Here is a 7,509-nt window from a genome sequence, read left to right as displayed (position 1 = left end):
TGCAGCCACATCATGAAAGGAATGCTCTTCTCTGAGACCTACTCTCCATACTGTTACAAAATCTCTGCAAGATTCCAGCTTAGGAAACATTTGTTAAATGAATAAAAGTAAAGTAATGGCAGAAATATGTACATATATACATATATATGTATGTGTGTATATATATATAATATTTACATACTGTTTTTATTATATGAAAAATTTCAAACTTGCTATAAAAGAGACCCTTTCAGCCCACAGCTCTTAATTCACTATGAGTGGCAACTCACTTTTTTATTTTTCTGTACAGAAGACCAATGCTTTTCAGAAAAAATATTGCTTCTGAAATAATCATTCCAGTATCAAAATTATTGTTAAAGTGCGTGTATGCTCTTATCATATTTCAGGCTCCATTTGATTGTTGCTTATATCTTTGCTACTTGGCTTGTTGCCTCTCTGTTAAAAAAAAAAAGTCTACTTAAATGTGTGTGTGTTTGAAAAATCATTAGCACTTCCCAAATAACCTATTCCAGTAAAACATAGGTCAGATTTCCTAGAATTACTAAAAAACAAAATGTGGAAACTAATGCTCAGGTATGAGGAGAAGGAAGAGGAGGAGAAAGAAAAGGAAAAGTGAAGGAGGAGAGGGAGGAAGGGAGAGAAGAAGAGGAGGAGAACAAATAGAAAGAGAGAGAAAAAATAGAAAGAGGGAGAAAAAATAGAGGAAGAACACAAAGATGAAGAAAGAAAGAAACAGGAGATGGAAAAGAAGGAGAAGGAAAAGGAGAAGAGGATGGGGAAGGAGAAGAAAGGAAGAGAAAGACTTACAAGCCTTCTTTGAACCCACACATAACTAGTACTAGCAGCTAACATTCATCAAGCTTTGCAAGATAGACATTGCTTTAAGCACTTTGCATGTATTATCTCTTACAATCCTCACCATCACTCCCTGAGCAGGTCCTAGGTTGTCATGTTATTACTCATGAGACAATCGAGTCTCAGAGGCTGATCTGCCCAAGGTCTCCCAGCTAACATATGGCAGCATCAGAATTTAAACTTGGATTGTCTGGCTCCAGAGGCCATGCCACCTCTTCCTCTCTGGGAAGAGGCCTCCATACTTGCTATTCCAACTTTCTTATTTCCCAGTCACACCCCACCATCTCCAAACTGTCCTCTGATCCCATTATTTCAATGAAATAGCCCCTGGGGGTCAGCCATAACCTCCCCATCACAAGGGTTATTATTCAGACCTTCTTGGACTTGAGCTCTTGGTCACATCTGATAGAGCTGACCTCTATGGCCCTTTACTCTGGCTCACAGCTCTTTCCTGTTTTCCTCCTACTTCTCTGCTGGCTCTTTCTGCCTCCTAACTTGAGTAATTCCTAAGCCATCCATTAAAAGTTGAGATTCTCAAGGTGTAGTCCCAGAGATGACTCCTTTTTTTCTTCTTATTTATTGATCTCACCTTAGAATCTAAGAATCAGAGCATCTCATCTTTGCCCCAAGCTTCAATTGTCACCTACACACAAATGACACATACATGTATAGTTGCAACTCAGAATTCACACCCACATTCTGAGGTCCAGACCAAATATGTCCAAAGGCCTATCTGATAGTTCCTCTTGGATGTTGTGAAGATACATCAAATTCGATCATCAAATTATGTATTACTGAATCCCCAGAGCCTGCAACAATGCCTGACACACAGAAGACAATCAGTACATTCTTGTGGAATGACTTGATAAATAAATGTATGCAATGCAATGTGTCCAAAACCAAATACATATTCTCCTATCCCAAAAAACTGGTCCTCTTCCAGCATTCTATCGTTAAGTGGTACCACTTTTGTGAACCCTGTTTTCCTCTGTCATTTCAACACTGATGTCTCTTAATTTCATTTCCTAATTATGTTTCAAATCACTCCCCACTCTCTATTGCCACAGCCATTTGTCTATGTTATCTCTCTTTCTTCCTGGGCTACTGTACAGGTATTATTATACTAACAGGTAACCCGCATTTACCACAGCATTTCCAATTTCTTTTCCACAAGACTGTCAGAGTGTTCCCTTCAGAAGATAAATCTGATAATTTGTCAACAGAATTAGAACTCTTCAGGAGTTTTTGATTGTTCATGTAACTAAGACTCAGATCTCCTTAGCATGACCAATAAGACTCTGAGCTGCCTGTGTCTCCAGACCAACTTGTTCTGGCAAACTTTTTAATTCCCTGTAGAAGCCAAGTTCTCTCCTGCTTGGGAACTTATTAAGTTGCTGCAGCCTAAAGCCCTCAGCATCCTCCATCATCGCACATTAGTGAGTTGATTCCCATTCATTCTTTTCTGATTTTCCAGAGTTGTTTCATCCTCTTATTAAAGCTCTAAGTTGTCATATGACATTTATTTGTGTAATAGTTTAATGAATATCTTTCTTCTTCACTTGGCTGTAAACTCCATTAAGGTAGGGAGTGTCTTTTTTGCTTAATTTTATCTTTATTTCCTATCAATATGCCTGCTCAACACACAATTACTTGTATTATAATTATTACAGGAATGTATTAATAAGCAATTCATTTTTTAAAAGATCTACACCAAGACATAGGTTGAAAAGTTACTTTAGACAAGAGGCAGTGGCTCACACCTGTAATCCTAACACTTTGGGAGGGCAAGGTGGGAGGATCACTTTAGTACAAGAGTTTGAGACCAGACTGGGAAATGTAGTGAGACCTCATCTCTACCAATCAAAACAAACAAATTAGCCAGGCTTGGTGGCATGCACTTGTAGTCTCAGCTACTCAGGAGGCTGAGGTAGGAGGATTGCTTGAGCCCAGGAGGTCAAGGCTGCAGTGAACTGAGATCACACCACTGTATTCCAGCCTGGGTGACAGAGAAAAAAAATAAAAGATAACAAAGCTACTTTAATTTGAGAAATATAGAAAGGATATAGCAATCCTAGAAATAAAAAGGTTGTCTGTAAAGGTTAAAGCTTCCAGACTGGATTCCTTAATCTCCAAAAATAGTTTACACTAGAAGACATTAAAATAATATGTTATGCTTTGAGGGAAAAAAAGTTCACCCAAAGAAATCTAGTAAAGCTATTGTTCAATACAAAGGAAAAAAATTCACCCAAAGAAATCTAGTAAAGCTACTGTTCAATACAAAGGAAAAAAATTCACCCAAAGAAATATAGTAAAGCTATTGTTCAATACAGAGGCAATAGACAGCTTTCTTAAATATATGTGAGCAGAATCATAATGTCCACATCATTCATTTCTTATGACTTATTACATGCCTGCAGCATCCAAAAGCTGGAAAAAGGCAGAATAATCAGAGAAGCAAAAAAACACAAAAAAAGTAAAACGAAGTAATATACATGAAAGTTCACATGCCTTTCATCCTAGTAAATTTAAAAAAATAAATTAATTGAAACGAAAAATAACTCTCAAGATAAAACCAAACCAAACCCCAACACACTTGAAACTAAATGATTAGAAAAGATTGCAAGAGAAAATATAAGAGATCAAAGACCTAAATGTATCATCTAAAACTATAAAACTCACAAGAAAAAAATGAGAAAATCTTTAAAACATTGGATGTGGCAATGCATTCTTTTGAAAACAAAAAAAAATAGATAATAGGACTACATCAAAATTTAAAACTTCTGGGCATCAAAGGATGCAACCAACAGAGCAAAAAGCCAACCCATGGAATGGGAGAAAATATCTATAAGTAGATATAAAGTAAGTGGAGAATATTCATACTATAAAGGATGCCTAAAACGCGACATTAAAAACAAACAACCTGATTCAAAAATGGACAATGAACTTGAAAGGACATTTCTCCAGAGAGGATACACAAATGTCCAATAAGCATATGAAAAGATGCTCAACATTACTAATTACTAGGGAAATGCAAATCAAAAGTATGATGAGATACCACCTCACACCCTTAAGGATGGAAACTGTAAAAAAATGGAAAATAACAAGTATTTGCAGAGATGTAGAGAAGTTGGAATTCTTGTGCATTGTTGGTGAGAATGCAAAATGGTACAGTGCTTGTGGAAAACAGTATGGCATATTCTTAACAAATCAAAAATAGAATTACCATAGGATCCAGCATTTCTATTTCTGGGTATATACCCAAAAGAATTGAAAGAAGAGACTTTAAGAGATCTTCATACACATATGTTCTTAGCAGCAGCATTTAAATAGTCAAGAAGTGGAAGCAACTCAACTGTTCATTGACAGATGAGTAAATCATCAAAATGTGGCATACAAATAATGGAAAATTACTCGGCCTTTTAAAGGAAGGAAATTCTGACACGTGATACAACATGAAAGAACCTTGAGAACATTATGCTATGTGAATTAAGCCAGTCACAAAAGGACAAATACTATATGATTCCACATAAGTGGAATCTTATATAAGATACCACTTATATAATATAGATGATATTATATAAGATATAAGGTACCTTATATAAGGTATCTTATATAAGATACCTAGAATAGTCAAATTCATACAGACAGAAAATAGAATGGTGGTTTGACGTGGCATAAATGGAGGGGGGAATGAGGTATAGAGTTTCAGTTTTGCAAGATGAAGAGAGTTCTGGAGATCAGTGGCAGTGATGGACATGAATGTACTTAACACCAGTAAACTGTACACTTAAAAATGATATGATGGTAAGCTTTATGCATAATTTACTGTGAAGTTTTTTTAAAGAAGGGAAAAGATATATTTTGTAAATTGGAAGTAAAAACAAAGCTAGGGCCAAAGAATGAACGTCAGGCAAATTTTTAAAAAATATTTAAATTGGACAGAAAAGGCTGCTTTATCATCATTATGCATCATTATGCTGATAGTCCTCTACTGTGAAGAGGAAACTATAGGAATTTCTATGCACCAAGTAATTTGGCATCAAAATATAGAAGTAAAAGCTGCAGAAATCACAAGGAGAAATGGAAAGAAACAGACCTTTAATTCCCAATCATGAGATTCTCAATGATGAGAATCTTAACACACCCTTTTGGTTAACAAATCAAGTCAATAAACATAATAAAAGATATATAAGATCCATTTTTCAATTAAACTGAGGTGTAGTTTACATATGATAAAACGCATAATGAATTTTTACTTATGTATATACTCATGTAATCTGCAACCATGTCAAGAAACATTCAAAAGGTTTCCTTGGGTTCCTTAACCAGCCAGTCTTCAAGGTATCTATATTCTGACCTCTACCACCACGGATTAGCTTTAACTGCGTTTCACTCTGGTCTGTATGGTTTTCTCTGTCTCACTTTTTCTCATAATATTTTTGAGATTCATTCATGTTTTATACATAATCAGTTTCTTTCTTCCTCCCTCCTTCCCTCCTTCTCTCCTTCTCTCTCTCTCTCTCTTTCTTTCTTTGATGGAGTTTCACTCTTGTTGCCCAGGCTGGAGTGCAATGGCGCAATCTCAGCTCACCACAACCTCTGCCTCCTGGATTCAAGTGATTCTCCTGTCTCAGTCTTCCATTTAGCTGGGATTATAGGCATGTTCCACCAAGCTTGGCTAATTTTATATTTTTAGTAGAGACAGTGTTTCTCCATGTTGGTCAGGGTGGTCTCAGTTTGTTCATTTTTATAGTTGTCTTCTATCAATTGTATAAAGATAACACGGATTGTTTTATGTACTCCTTTGGTATAGTTTGGCTGTGTCACCACCCAAATCTCATGTCCTCACATTCCAAAACCAATTATGCCTTCCCAATAGTCCCCCACAGTCTTAACTCATTTCAGCATTAACTCAAAAGCCCACAGTTCAACATCTCATCTGAAACAAGGCAAGTCCCTTCTGCCCAGATTTTAAAGGATGTATGGAAATGCCTGGATGTCCTGGCAGAAGTTTGCTGCAGAGGCAGGGTTCTTATGGAGAACCTCTGGTAGGGCAGTGCAGAAGGGAAATGTGGATGGAGCCTCCACACAGAGTCCTTACTGGGACACCACCTAGTGGAGCTATGAGAAGAGGGCCACTGTCCTCCAGACCCCAGAATGTTATATCCACTGACGGCTTGCACCATGTGCCTGGAAATGCCACAGGTATTCAACACCAGCCTGTGAAAGCAGCTTGGAGGGAGGCTGCATCCTGCAAACCCAGAGGGGCTGAACTGCCCAAGATAATGGGAACCCACCTCTTGCATAAGCCTGACCTGGATGTGAGACATGGAGTCAAAGGATATCATTTTGGAGCTTTAAGATTTGACTGCCCTGCTGGATTTTGGACTTGCATGGGGCTTGTAACCCCTTTGTTTTGAGCAATTTCTCCCATTGGGAATGGCTGTATTTACCTAATGTCTGTAGGAAGTAACTAACTTGCTTTTGATTTTAAAGGCTTATAGGTGGAAGGGACTTGCCTTGTCTTAGATGAGACTTTGGACTGTGGACTTTTGAGTTAATGCTGAATTAAGATTTTGGGGGACTGTTGGTAAGGCATGATTGATTTTGAAATGTGAGGACATGAGATTTGGGAGGGGTCTGGGGTGGAATGATATGGTTTCACTGTGTCCCCCCTGAAATCTCATCTTGAAGTGTAACTCCCACAATTCCCATGTATGACGGGAAGAAGCTGGTGGGAGGTGATTGAATTATGGGGTTGGGTTTTTCCTGCACTGTTCCCCTCATAGTTAACGGGTCTCATGAGATCTGATGGCTTTAAAAATGGGAGTTTCCTTGCACAGCTCTCTCTTTGACTGCCACCATCAATGGAAAACATGACTTGCTCCTCCTTGCCTTCTGCCATGATTGTGAGACCTCCCTAGCCATGTGGAACTATAAGTCCCTTAAATAGCTTTCTTTTGTAAATTGCCCAGTCTTGGGTATGTCTTTGTCAGCAGTGTGAAAACATACTAATACTGTCTTTTTGCGGATATATTTTTGTTTCATTTCTCTGGAGTAATACATAAAAGTCAAATGGCTAGCTTTCCTTGGAATATAGGGTACATATATATTTTTCTTTGTTAGAAACTGCAATACAGGTTTTCAAAGCATTGTTTCCATTTTAAACTCCCAACAAGCAACCCATGATATTTCCAGTTGCTCCACATTTTTGCAAACAAGTAGTATTATCTCTTTTTCAGCTGCTCCTCGATGTTTTAATTTGCATTTTCCTGATAAGTAAAATATTTGAATACCTTTTCATAGGCTTATTAGTCATTTAGATATTTTCTTGTTAAATATTTGTTCCAGTCTTTTTCTTTTTCTTAAAAATTAGGCTGTATGTCTTTCCTTATTGATTTATATTTCTTTAGCTATTCTTGAAATTTTTTTTGTCTAATATAAATACGGAAAATATTTTGTCCAGCCTGTGGTTTACTTTTCACCTTTTAAAAGTGTATTTTAATTACCAGGAATTTTTAAATGTGATGAAGCCAAATTTACCAATTTGTGATCTTTTTTGGTTAGTGCATTTGCATCCTTTTCAAGAAGTCACTGCACAACCAAGCTGTGGAAGGCATTTTTCAAAATTTTCCACCTGAAGTTTTATGGGTT

Source organism: Pan troglodytes, chromosome 21 (assembly GCF_028858775.2).
Source record: "Pan troglodytes isolate AG18354 chromosome 21, NHGRI_mPanTro3-v2.0_pri, whole genome shotgun sequence".
Classification (NCBI taxonomy): domain Eukaryota; kingdom Metazoa; phylum Chordata; class Mammalia; order Primates; family Hominidae; genus Pan; species Pan troglodytes.
This window is presented reverse-complemented; position numbering follows the sequence as displayed.